This window comes from Xenopus laevis, chromosome 8L (assembly GCF_017654675.1).
Source record: "Xenopus laevis strain J_2021 chromosome 8L, Xenopus_laevis_v10.1, whole genome shotgun sequence".
Taxonomy (NCBI): Eukaryota; Metazoa; Chordata; class Amphibia; order Anura; family Pipidae; genus Xenopus; species Xenopus laevis.
In genome coordinates, this window is record NC_054385.1 from 40,668,511 (window position 1) to 40,683,107 (window position 14,597).

A 14,597-nucleotide genomic window follows, 5' to 3' on the forward strand; every position below is an offset into this window, starting at 1 on the left:
ATGACCTTGTGTTATTACAACAGCTAAATTATAGGGGTTATAGTATTTCAGCAATGGTAAATAGATCTTATACAGCTCTTTATGGCTCCTAGAAACAAAGCATATATTATAGCATTTGTAAAGGAATATCTCATCAAATGGCTGTAATTTGAAATGGATACAACGTTGTATCTCTGAGTACATACAGTATGTTGAAGTGAAACCTGCCCTTTTCCTAGCTGTTCTTAAACCACAGTTTTCAGCATCGGCTATGAGCTATAAGCTGTTTTTGGGTTGCCAGAAGTTATTATTCAGCATCTGGAAGGCACCAGGTTGGACATTCCTGTTTGTTTTTAAGTTCAGTTGCATTGCTACAGCCTGTAGCACTGAAAAACTGAAGTTTTCCCCCACTGACTGTTGCTGGAGATTGAGGCAGGAATTGGTAATTTAGTACATATCTGGCACTACTGTCTAAAACTCAGTTTCTGGGCAAGTATCTCTACTATTTGTACTGAAATAATTGGTTGCGCAGTTGTACTGTCTGCCCCTTTAATAATGCTGTAAGTCCAGTTGTTGATTGCTTTCAAAGAACTCATTCCAAAATGCACTGGAGAAAGGAAGGTCCATCTAAAAAAGAACATTTGTATCAAACTGTGAATGATAGCTGTCTTATGAAAGAAATCACAGCATCATTGCATAATAACTATATCTAGACTGTATGCCTGTTTGGTAACCCTCGAAGGAATACATTGGGGAAAACATCCAACACTCATCCCCAACCCATAAGGTAACAATGTATAGGTCTACCTTATATTCTTTACATGCCTACTGTGCCTAAATGTGTGACCGATATTTAATATAACTAAGCAGAACTCTAGGTCTCTAGAACTCTAGGTCTCAATTGTCCATATTATTTGCACGTCAATGACTCTACTTTGTATTGTTATTCTGTTATTAATTACGTTATTTTCTTAAACTAAGTTTCCTGTAAGACAAACACATTTCGTCCCTTTTCCCCTTATGTGACTTTTATTGTGAAGATATTGTTATAACAGAACTGTTATCATTTCCTGGATGTAAAACAAAGTTACATATTTTACTGCACTTTATAACATGTGTAACATCCAATTGCCACAACTGTTAAAACATTAAAAAAGAAGAAAAGTGAATGTGCATACAACTTTAAAATGATTTACCAATCTGGATGTGAATTAGCCCCCGCAGAGTAAAGGTGGTCATACACGAGCCGATAAAAGCTGCCGACAGACCTCGTCGGCAGCTTATTGGCCCGTGTATGGGGCCCCCCCGACGGGCTTCCCCGATCGAGATCTGGCCGAAAGTCGGCCAGATCTCGTTCGGATGGGACGAAAAATCCTGTCGGATTGCAGGCCGCATCTATTCGTTGATGCGGTCCCGCGATCCAACCGCCCATTACTATTCGTTATGATCCGATCGTTGATGTGTCTTCTTGGCTCCATTCTCTTCTGTAACTCAATACTCACTTTACTTTTTAATCATTGCATTTCACTTCCTTTTCTCTCCTGTAAATAACTCCTCTCCATTATCTTCCCATTGTCTCACGTTTTTGTTGTATATTATTCCTATTATTCCCCCAAACCTATTTCCCAGGTATTTTCCCTGATGTGCCCCCAGGTTGTGCAGGCTCAGGCGCAATCACATCCCCCTGGAGTTATTCCATTAAACTTGCAAATGCAACAACTACATTTCCCATGCACACGGCATTTTATTGAAAGATACACAACAGTTGTTACACAATCTGTCCTACTCTGTTTACTCTGGTTGGGGAATATCAAGGTGAGGTGTCACAGGGTCAAATAAGTCTTTCTTACACAATATTCGGTTGTACCCCCATGTTCTCCAAAGTAGAAATTGCACATTTATTGATGCAAATAAGATATATAATAAGAATAATCCCTACATAATTCACTGTCAGCTTGTCAATATTACACTGTAATAAAAGTTATGGGGGGGTTAGTGCTGTTTAGGCGTTCAGAGCTAAAAAAAAAAAAAATAGTTTAATACTATTAACTATTAAGCAATTGTTGTTTGATAACAAGAAGAGAGAATCAAGGGTAAACAGAGCAGGCAAGGTTTTTTATTGGAGGACACTTCCACATCACTTTGAATACCTGGAATTTTATCTTCATGCTAGTTGGGATTAAACTCCCATAAGGAATTATAACAGAAGAATGCTGTGAAATGTAGTTCAGCAATATTTGATGTTTTTTCTCCATATGATTTAACAGAACAGATAAAAGGTGTTTTAGTACAAAATGTGAAAAATAGCCAAGGTAGGCAATATTTCAGTACCAAAGGTATGTTAATAAAACTATATTTTGCATATTTTGTAAGCCCTCTGAGTGCGTTGGCATTTTTCTTCTATATCTATATATAAAATGAATACAAAGAGAAGGATTATATGCTTAGTGCATACTCTGCCTTAAGTTGAGGATTGTCTAAAAATATATCATCAGAGATGCTTTAGATTAAGATAGATTTCAGCTACTCTTTTTCTTCTGTTTCACATTACATGATAGGGAAAACTTGACTCTTTCATTCCTTCTTTTCTTATGTAGACCATTATCTGGATGATTACTTATCTAGCTTACAATGATGTGATATTTCAATACCCATTTTATAAATGAAAAGCATGTCCACTGTATACATATTTGATTTGAAGATGATGTCACAATGCATTATTGTTCTTTGCGCAATAGTACAACATTGGCATATAAAACCAGTGTCAGATTGGGACACCAGGGGCCCATCCAAAAACCTTAAAACCAGGGGCCCACCATAAAACCTTAGACCAGGGGCTCACTCTCATTACTAATATTCTTTATCTCCTCATTCAATCTCTATTCTCCTAGTCTGTTTTCTTTATACTAGAATCAATTATTCCATCTATTTAGCCTCATTGTTCTCATAGAAATAGGGAATAGCCATGAAATAAGCCAAATGTTTAGCAGCACAAGGGCCCACTGACACCTGGGCCCAATGGAAGTTTTCCTGGTATCCTGGTGGGCCAGTCCGACACTGTATAAAACACCATAGCACATGGATTTAGAATCTAAAGAGTGTAAATCATCAATAATTGGTTTTTCAGTGGTGTTAAAGGAAGTGTTGTGACATGGGAGTGCATTTGACACATCTCATCTCTACCTCTCATATCACTATTTTGCAAACCAATAAGTAGCAATTCCAAAAATAAAATTAGAGCGAATCATCCCAGAGTTTGACTTCCCAATCGCCAAAAAGCAGGGTGAAGCTTGTTCTAAGCAGTTATTCCTGCATATTACTATCTATGGATGAGGAAAATGTTCTGGTGCACACTTCCATACTCTTTAATGAAAATAGTTGCACACTAGTGGCCTCTTTTAAGCGAAGAGCAATGAGTTTTTTTGGAGCTTTGCTTCATTTTTTGTACCAAAGTCTCTTTGCATTTCTCGAACAATAGGACTGCCTTGCAGCTAATAACAAGTCTCAACCTGCATAGATTATTGCCCTATGTGCAAGTGCTCTTTCCAATGACTATTTTTGTGTCACATAGAAAATAAGCCTTCAAGAGATTCTGTCATGATTTTTATGGGTTACTTTTATTTATAAACAACGTGGTTTACATTGCAAATAATTCACTCAACCATTTAAAAAGGTTATTCTTGGACCAACAAATGTATTTTTTTTAGCAGTAATTTTGGTGTGGAAGCAGCCATCTCAGTGTTTTGTGCCTGATTCTGAGCTTTGAGAAGGATGGAACTGATTTGAGACAGCTATTGATTCTCCCCTAGTCATTGTACTTAAATACGACCCATCCTAGTGGTAGACATGAGAATAGCACCCAAGGAGGAAAAAAAGCAGGGTTTTTCCTTTTAAGCAATGCAAACAAATCCTTCAGCAGAGGTGTTAGGGAGCTGCTCTCTCATTAGCTGCCCGTTGTTCTGTTGATAGACTGCTGATGGGCTACTGGGGAGGGAAGGGAGGGGGTGATATCACTCCAACTTGCAGTGTAGCAGTAAAGAGTGACTAAGGTTTATCAGAGCACCTGTCACATGGTTGGGAGCACCTGTGAAATGGACATCATGTCTAGCCCCATGCCTAATTTCAAAATTAAATATAAAAAAAATGTTTTGCTCTTTTAAAAAATGGGTTTCAGTGCAGAATTCTGCTGAAGCAGCACTATTAACTGATGCATTTTGAAAAAAAACTTGTTTTCCTTACAGGTATGTGTAAGCAAAAGCTGACTCACTCAGTTCCCCATGACCCTGAACCCCACCAGCCACTGCAAACACATTTTGTGAGTCTGCAAATACGACTAGTAACCAGCTGTTTTGAGCCCTGCATTGGGCTAGACACATCCAGTAGAAGCTGAACCTTTGCCATGTCATTTTAACAGCATGCTCCCTATTATCCCTGCTGTTGAGATTGCCAGGTAGAACACTTTTTATGTTGATTTGAAGATACATTTTTTTTTATCATCCTAGTGTAGCATGGAGCAATAATGTTTTGTTTGTAACAGCAAGAACTCAGCATTTAATAACCAGAGGGTTAAATGCTGATCTATTATTAAGGCATGCTAAGCAACGTCTACTAGAAAACAGCTGCAAAGGAAAGCAGCAGTCAATTCAATTACTAATTTCATTTTATTGAGTGCATCATGTCTGATAAAATGGTGGCAATAATAATATTTCAATATTATGATCTAGATTGCAGATACAAACAGTAACTGATCTAATGATCTTGTTGAAAAAAAAAAATACGAACAAAGAAATAATGAAACAATTTTATTTTCTCTCATTTCTTTTCTATTATTTCAAATAGGGACACAGCCCAATCCTTATTTATGATGCACTGCATTTTTCCATACATTATGGCCACCTACTGGTTGAGCAAGGAATAGCTGTTGACTATAAAAATAATGATTTTACAGTGTTATTGACTTTGTAGGATTACGCTCGACAAACACTGATCTGCTACAGCCTGGAATATCTAGGTGGTGGTAGCAATATATATATATATATTTCAAAGTAATGGCTATCCCCATCAAGAAAAGGTATCCCTGTAATGGCATTGTGCAATTCATAGTGCTCAAAATATTGCAAATGCAGCTTGTGGAATACCTGCTAATGATGCATCAAAGAAATACTACTTTCATCATATAGTAAAGCTTATTTGCCTGATATATTAGAACTGTACAAATGTGGTAAATAGTGATGGGCGAATTCGCGTGAATTCCCGCGATTCGCGAAACCGCCGCAAAATTCACCGGAGTAAAAAAAATGGGACGCCAGCTTCCGTTTTTTTGGACGCCGCCGCATTTTTCACCTGCGAATTTGTGCCGGCGCTCCAAAAAATGGACGTCGGCGTCAAAAACGGACACTGGCGTAAAAAATGAGACGCTGGCACCGTTACGCATATTATATGCTGTTTCGGGAAATTCACTAATTTTTCGGCGAAGCGAAATGCCCTAATTTTGCCCATCACTAGTGTTAAATAAACCAATACAAATTGCAATAAGGGTGCAATTTCCATATAACTTACCTGACTATACACAGAAAAACATGAAATAACTCAAGAAAATAACCATTACAGTTTAAATATTTATACAGGTCACTCAAACAAGTCAAAATAGAGAAACAGCCTTGACAGTCACTGAATTAAAATGGGTTAACTTATTTAACTTGATTTCCATGCAAAATTAAGTATTTAACAATATCCTTTAATTAGAAGCAACATTGTTGCTGTTAAACATTTCCAGTTTATAAAATTGCCTTTTTATACTCTCAACGTACTTTATATTTGCATCCAAGAACCATCAATACAAAGGTGACAGAGGATGAGTGTGTAACACAACTATAATATCTCATCCCAGTATTCCCTGGTTTCTGGATCCATAAGAAGCTCTTGGTGCTCAGCACTTAAGGGAGACAATACTCCAAGCTGTTAAATGCAGATTCAAACCAATGTTGGCACACAAAATATCTGCAAAATAGAGACAGGACCCTGTGATTTTAAAAAGCAAATCAGGAAAAAAACATAATGTTTTGGGGGGCAAGTCCCTTCATCAGTCTTCTTCATTAATCTACAGGGGTTTGTTTCCATTTTGCACATATTCTGTATGCTAGCATTGCGTTGTTTTATCCTGGAATATTTTTCATCTTACAAGGCATATTTTAACCGTTCATGTATGTTGAAGGATCCTTGGAGCTGTAGCCCAGGATTAAACACATCCTTGCACTGATCTTTGTAGCTGGTTCATCTTTTTTACCATGACTTGTCATACTGCTGCACCAATTGATGGGCAATGAGTACAGAATTAAATCCAGAGAATGAACTATATGATATCTTAGATCTCTTGAGAACACCAGAAAGATCAGTAAGTTGAGAATTCATCATCACTGTAACAGAACCATCAAAAGTTATGATTAACAGGTTGACAAATAGTTGAACTGCATTAACCCTAACTCACTCCAACTCAACCGGTACCCAAGCCAACTCATTCTCGCTTATATACCTGTGCCTGGCCCAACCATCATTGACAACACTCGAGAGGGGCGTTGAGGAAAGTGCATGTATATAAATAAAAGCCGGCAAATGGCCAGAGGGAGAATGTAGAAGTTGCTGGGGATCACCAATTGGCAGAGTGGGCAACCCAACAGAAAAGTGTTACAGCAGTCTGACCCCATAACACTAACTAGTAACTCTAAACAAGGCAACCAAAGCATTCAATCACTGGTTCATGGCAATATTTTGATTTTTACATTCAAACATGTTTAGAAGTGAACTACATCTTTCATATGCACCTTTATTAAATCTGATATTCTAAAACCAAGTTCAGCATGTAAGTTGACGCTCTATACAATCACTGGTCCCATAGCACTCATATCATGGAAACCATTTGGGCTAGTGCTTGTAACACATAGCAACCTATCAGCAAGCAGAATTTTTTTTCAGACCAAACTCTGGATTGGTAGAATATTTTGTACCGACTCCAGCCGGCTGCAGCGCGCGCGATCTGCCGGGGTGCGGACCCTGGCCCAGTTGCACCCCCTGCTCCCCCGGTAGTTACGCCCCTGTATGGCACTACTACATACATAGTTAGAATCCAATCTGTGAAAAAATATTTAAAGATGTTGTTAGTTTCATAGCAACGTTACTGTATCTGTTCTTACTTTTATAGGACCGAAATGAAACAAGGTTGTTGATATTATATTATTATATATATGTTATTACATGGCTGTAAAATCTGTTCAAATGCCTGTACTATTTCATATTTCCTGCTGTAAAATTTAAATTGTTAGCATTAAGAAATAAAGATTAGATGAAGGTTCCTAAATATCATCAAGATGAATGTTTGGGTATAAAAGAAAGCTAAATAATATGACTGTCTTTCTAACAATACAATATTAAAGAAACAATACATGTACATATCTAGACATTGATAGGCATACATATTCATAGATAGTAGATGGTATGGGATCCATTATCCGGAAACCTGATATCTAAAAAGCTCCGAATTAGGAGAAGGTTGTCTACCATAAATTCCATTTCATCCAAATAATCTAAATTTTAAAAAATCATTTCTTTTTTTCTGTAATAATAAAACAGTATTTTGTAACTGATCCCAATTTAGATATAATTAATCCTTATTGGAAGCAAATCCAGCCTATTGGGTTTATTTAATGTTTAAATGATTTTTAGCAGACTTAAGGTGTGAAAATCCAAAGAATAGAAAGATTCATTATCTGGAAAACCCCAGATCTCTAGCATTCTGGATAACAAGGTCCCATACCTGTATCTGGATTTCATGGTTTTAAATTGATTGTCCAAAATTAAACAAACCTGAAAAATGTTTAGCAAGGCCCTCCATCCCTATTTGAGAACTTATTTAGTCTGGAAGTTGATTTGAGGACTGAGTCTCGGCGCCATTGCAATCCAGCATGCTGAACTAGTGCCTTAAGGCATGAATATCAGAGTAGAGTAAAGGTTGGCACATTCTTTTTATTTAAGGAAGTTGTTCTGCAAAAGAGTAAATTCCACTAAACTAGATAAGTAGCAATTAAGTAAATAATTGTCCGTTAAGCACCTTAAACTGTAATGCAATTGAACGATGGATACTATTCCTACAGACATACGCATAAATTGATCCTATATATCTATCTATCTATATATATATATATCTCTATATATATATATATATATATATATATATATATATATATATATATATATATATATATATATATATATATATATATATATAGTTAAGGTATGATATATAAAAGGTATGATATATAAAAGCTATGATATATATATCTTCTTTTATAAAGCATTCTTGGGACCTTCCATGTGAGGCACCATGCCTTGAGGCTACAAAAAATGTTAACGTGATAAAAACCAGGTAGGATTGTTTTGCAATCAATATGTATTTATGCTATCTTAGATGACATCAAGGCATGATATTGTCTATTATTACAGCAACTCATAGAATACTTTGTCACCATTCTCAATTTCTTCTTCAGAAACATTATCATATCCTTATCTTGTATCTCCAGATGAAAAAGTAATTCATACATGTCTCTCGTTGCATAAATATGAAATGCCTTGAAAATGTTACTGAAAACAATTTTATGTATAGGTGTATATATCATATAAAGGGGTTGTTCACTAAAAATGAACTATTAGCAAGACGTGGAGCTAGATATTCTTAATTTGCAATTGGTTTTCACTTTTTGTGGCTTTTGAACTATTTTTTTCAGCAGCTCTCTAGATTGAATTTTCCGCGGATACTGTACCTGTTGCTAGTTTCCAAATTACCCCACCAGGCGGTGGTTTGACAGAGACTGGTATATGAATATGAGATGTGATGAATAGAAAGATAAGTAATAAAAAATAACAAATGTGTAACCTCACGAATCGTTTTTAGCTGCTGGGTCAGTGACCCCCTTTTGAAAGCTGGAAATAATAATGGATAATAATTATGATGACGGTCCTTGATCTGTGGTGAGTGGCTAGGGAGCAAGGGAGATGTAAGAAGGTTTTCTCAAGCATTATTAGGGGAAAAATGGGTGGAGTTAACTGGCTCAGTATGGTTGTCAGAACTCTGTACTATTAGGTGATGCAGCATAACTCTTCCCCCATTTTCAGTCTTCATTGTCATGGTTATGAGAAATGTATCACATAACATAACAAATATCTAGAAAGGACTTGCCATTCGTTTTTACCATTGTATATTAAAAAAATATAACCTTGATCAGCTAAGTATGAAAACAATCATCCTATATAATACCGAAAATGTTTCATTTTGTACATTGTGCTGAAAGACTATTCAGTGCTCGCTTACTAAACAGTTTATGTACTGTGCACATTATACTTGCAGTACGCTAAACTGTGCATCTTGAAACTGAAATCTCTGTCTGTTGTTCTGAGTGGGTTGCTTGCCATTTCTCCTCCATCTAGCAAACTAACAGATATAAACTAGAATCTTTTGTCAGTGCTGTCAAAATTTGAAGATTCAATAAGGTAGAACATGTTTTCGTGAGTAGCTGAAAACAGAATACCCTCCATCTGAGCAACTGTCACATGAATATATATATATATATATATATATATATATATATATATATATATATATATATATATATATATATATATATATATATATATATATATAAACAAACTACTGGATAGGTGCACTCAGAAAACAATGGAAATGCCTAGGTGCTAGAACATATATCAATATCAATAGAGCAAAGAAATCCGCACTCATACAGATGCAGCCACTTTGGTTTGTCTGTTTGACACAGAATAACTAAACACAGATATCCCATTTATCTCATTTAACACAGAAAACTGTGTCACAACATCCCATCTAATTAAAGCATTCACCATTGTGAACAATGGTGCTTTGGTATGCTAATGAAAAGGTTAAATGCATTAAATGAGTTAAGATAACTTTAGATAACACAGTTTCTTCAATTAACTCTGAGTCATGACGCATTTAACTCACAAATCCAAGTGGCTTCATCTGTAGGTCTTTTGTGATGAAAAAAAATGGGTTTATTCAACGTTTCGGCTCTTAGACTCGAGCCGTCATCAGCTTGAGTATTGGATGAATAGAAAGTATTTATGTTGAGATGCTTATTCTTAAAATGATGGTGTTTTGTTGCTTATTGAGAGCTTGAACATAAATCTCTGTTTCTGGTACTCGGGGCAACAAACATATATATCTGGGCAGAACAATAAGCTCTGACATTGTTTTTAATTGATCTTGAAAAATAGGCTGATAACTTAAAATACTCTAACTATAAAACCATGAAGCTTGTCAGAGTAAGACTGCTGTTAGTATTATGAACCATACAAGGTATTGCTTGTCCATAAAAACATTTCAGTCCTAGTTGACAGTTAATACGCTTCAGACTTTTTGCACCTTACCGTAAAACAAAATCTTGCAATAAGCTGGTTATATATTTAAGTGATGTGAGATATGGTGCCTAGACAGGTGATCATTAGTAAAATCTTTGATTACCAAATATGAACAAAATTTTTTTCCAGGTGCCCCCAAATGTCTTATTGCCAGGTTCAAATTATGATGGACAGTGCAGAATAGTAGGAATTCTGGATAAAGAAATAACCAACCTAGTGAGCTCCATGGCATAAAGGTCAGCAGCAACCTAGAGTCTCACAAATCAAACAGGTAGAAAACTCAAGCTAGTACATTCTATACTTTGCATCCAAGGCTTCTGACCAAAAGGAAATAGATGTGATACTGATATGGCTTGTTTCTGGCAAATTGGAATCTCTCGTTATATTTTAGAATTGCAGAGATGGGTTTATCAGTTTTTCAAACACCTACATAAGTGATTGGGGTTGTGGAGGGTTTTTAGTGAATTTTGGCTCTTCATCCTTTGATTAACCTGTGCCATAGTGCGCACCACCTATTACTATATACAAAACATATATGGCATAACTAATAGAAACAGACCACATATTGGAAATTGTATTCATATAAACATACCATAATAATAATATGCTGTATATAGAACTTATTGGTGAATGTGCACAAAGAAAAGGTGTTACAGCTTGAAGGAGCAGCGTGAAATCAATATGGCATATCACTGACGGTTGGAAAACCCACACAGACACACGATCACAAAAAAAAGCCCTTACGGTGGTTTATTTTGTGTGACTTTTAGAAACAGTGGATTGATGCTGCTCCTCCACATATACAGTAGGTATCATCTCTCTTCCTGCAGGCTAAGGGAGCTACAATAACACAAGGTAGATGCAAGGAAGGAGTGCCGTGGAATCGGTGGATTTATAAAGCATGTCATTTACAGCAATTTCCAATGAAAGGGATAACCTAAATCTAAGGTAAACGTTACAATTTAAGCACATAGCAGGATATCATATTATACGAGGCTGACACATTTCTGTGTCCTACCAAAAATAAACACAGTATCATCTTCCTCTAGCAGGCAACCTTCTAAGCTCTAAAATCAATAATAAAGCAAAATCTCAGTACATGCATGTGTGTAAGCTACCGCTTGTACCTTGTATCTATAGAACAGACATTACATGTTTATGGGTCTAGGTGTGTCAGAAATAAATTACAAATAGGCCGTCTCAAAATGAGATCTATCAATAGATTTAGAAATGTAATGAGCCTTGCAGCTCTTAACTGTGCCTGCTGGTTATTATTTTATTTTTTAATGTTATTCCAGGAGGGTCACACAAGCAGTGCCGTTGCTGAAAGGGTTAAAACGCCAGGAAGCCAATTAGGATATCAAGTGCAGAGACGATTTCAAGATCTGTTTTGAGATCCAGAATTTTTTCCCCTCTCCTTATAATAAAAGAAATAGCTGCTCCCCTCTTAACCTAGTCGGATCATTATCCTCTAATGGCCATGCAACTAAGCATATTTCCATATCAATGCAAACAGGCTGCGATTGTGTGATCTCCCTTTATAGATGCTAGTATCTTGATTGGATGTGACTAGACGGTTACTTATAGTAGCTGTGCTTTCTAGAGCCAAACACAGCTCCTTCTTAAAATGTGCTTCTAGGCAGACTGGAATCTTCCCACCAATAACTTTAGTCTGGAGTGCCTGACAGCGTTGGGAAATGCAAGTTTTGTAAATGCTGAGTTTAACGGTTGCAGTGCCACACCATGCGATTACTGTACTTACTATATACTGGTGGTGCTCTACAAATACCCAGTGTAATTTATAATAGCATCCCAATTCCTAACCTATATGGTAGTATGCTCTAGTGAAAGAGATTCTAGAGAACAGAATCTACATGTAACAGTTAACATATGTGCTTGGAAACCAATTAATTCCCATCATCTTGAAACAGCTGAAATAAGCACGCTATGTGCAGTTCTGGAATCGACGGAACTGAAAATAGCTGTGATGTAAAAAAAAAAGGGGTATTGCCCCCCAAACTCACAGTCTTATTTTGTTAGTGCGGGAAGTCTGCAGCTGACCAGCGACAGCCGCACTTAGGGACACTGTGGGAATCTTTGTGCAGATGACCCATGGGTACAGTATAACGTTGTGTGTGTTCATATCTGCTAGTTTTAGGGTTGTGACTATAGAGTGCACTATTACCTTCAAGGGAACACAAGCATAGGATAGAGAAAAAAAAGTAGATTGTAGGCTCTGATGAGCAGGGGACCCTTAGATCCTATTCTATAAAATAATCTTTGTTAATACAGTGTTAAGCCCAATGTGCTGTTATAAATGATTGCACAGTGCCGCCCAACTGTATAAATAAATGATAAGGTCCTAAAATCAATTGCCTGACTCCTGGTTTAGACCATGTAAAGGTCCCTCTGTGATGCGCTGTCCACTTGTTAGAGTGCTGAACCCACCCATCTCCCATCTACTGTGAGCTGCTGTAGCACCAGCACCATGGACAGCGCTCCGTGTCCTCACAGGCGATAATTAACGCACGTACGGTATAAATATATATATATATATTTATAGTCATTCTTAGGACAACCTATTTCATTGCACAAATGGATGCTTTATATCCGACACTTACCTACAACAGACGGGGAACTTTCAGCAGCGCCGATTCCCAACGCCGATTCCCTTTGCCCTGCGCACTTCTTGCCATCGTCTATAGCAGTGGGTGCCCTTGCTTGACCGCTTCTGATAGATCCACGTTGTATTCCTCGCTACACAGCACTCGGCAGCCCATAGGACGCGGCAAGGAAGCGTTTATGTCGGGGGTCGGCGAGGGCTGACTTGTTTTCAGCTTGGACGCGCTCTTCTAGTGTCAGTCCCACAAGCAGGCGCGTTTAGCATCCCGGGTGCAGACAGCGGCTCCTCGGATTGTACCACAAGCGCTGGCTGAAGGGGTGGGATTGCAAACTGGCAGCGAGAATATTTAAAGCTCCCGTCAGTCCTGTGCGGCCGTTGGTTGAGCTCTGAGCGAGCAGCAGTTCCCTTCTTCCAGTGCTGCTGATGATAGGGGAGGAGGAGCAGGGAATAAACGCAACTGCAACTATGGACTGAGCTAGGAGAGGCAGCTGACTATATTTCTCTTTAGCAGCAGCAGCAGCAGCAGCAGCAGCAGCAGCAGCAGCGTTTCTTGGTCCTGCCTCTCTGCTTGCTACAGTAGCTGCATTAGCTGTCTATCTGCGATTTGCTCTCCAGCTGCACACACGCACTGGAACCTACTGCTGCTGCTGCTGCTGCTGCTGAAATGTCTGTCCGATCTTATGTGCTTTAAATCATTAAAGAAGCCTTTCCATGCATAGAATTTGCTTTAAAATTGGGCATTTTTAGCAATTTGACATCTATAGACGTTTATCAGTTTCAGTACATGCTTCATTTGCCCTGGATGGATAGACAGAACATATATGGATTAATATTTAATAAGCTATACTACTAGGGAATTGTGTTGTATATACTAATAGAAAAAAAATGGGAAATGCACCACCCCAAAAAAGATTTGAATTTATTAGGATAATGCATTTGTTTGGCAGGTGTTCTGGCCACCAGTGGGTTAAATATTTAAAGGGGCCTGGCTTAAGGATGAACAAAAATCACAATTGCTAGTAACTGGTGATGGGTGAATTTGCCGTGTTTCAATTTGCAAATTTCCCAGCATAAAATTAGCGAAACACAAATTTCGACGCCCGCATTAATTTTGATGCCTGTGTCAATTCAGACGCTTGCAGTATCAGAGGTGGAGAGCTTAAATCCCTGAACAAATACCTTTTGCGGTACCAGGTGCTGTACGGAAGGACCCACGCCTGCTTCAGGGTCAAGTAATCCAGTCAAAGCAGATCTCAGCAGCACCCTGTAGATTTGCACAAGCTTGAAATTTATGGTGTCAAAGCATTTCAAACAGGCCTTGATAAAAGGCCCGGGCATACAAAAATTTTTGAAACCGGCAAATTTTCGCCAGCAAATTCTTATGGCAGTTTCGTGAATTTATTCGTGAAGTGACCTTGTAGTCACGAAAAGCGTTGAGCCATGCACTCCCCTGCCCTGTACATCTGGACTTTGTGATTTTTATCAAGTTTGATCAATAAAGGAAAATTTTTTTACACAGTTCTTTCACATAGCGACTCCATCCAAAGAAGAA

The 14,597-nt window shown here is 37.7% G+C and overlaps 1 protein-coding gene across 2 annotated transcripts in view; it reads right to left on the minus strand.

The window, feature by feature from the left end:
• Positions 1-13,520, minus strand: part of LOC108698386 (teneurin-1) — a 405,073-nt gene extending 391,553 nt beyond the window's left edge. For both annotated transcript variants that reach the window (XM_041572726.1, XM_041572725.1), the window contains exon 1: positions 13,044-13,520. The gene's annotated coding sequence lies outside the window, so the exon portion shown is untranslated. The remainder of the gene's footprint in view (positions 1-13,043) is intronic.
• Between the last annotated feature and the right edge of the window lie 1,077 nt (positions 13,521-14,597).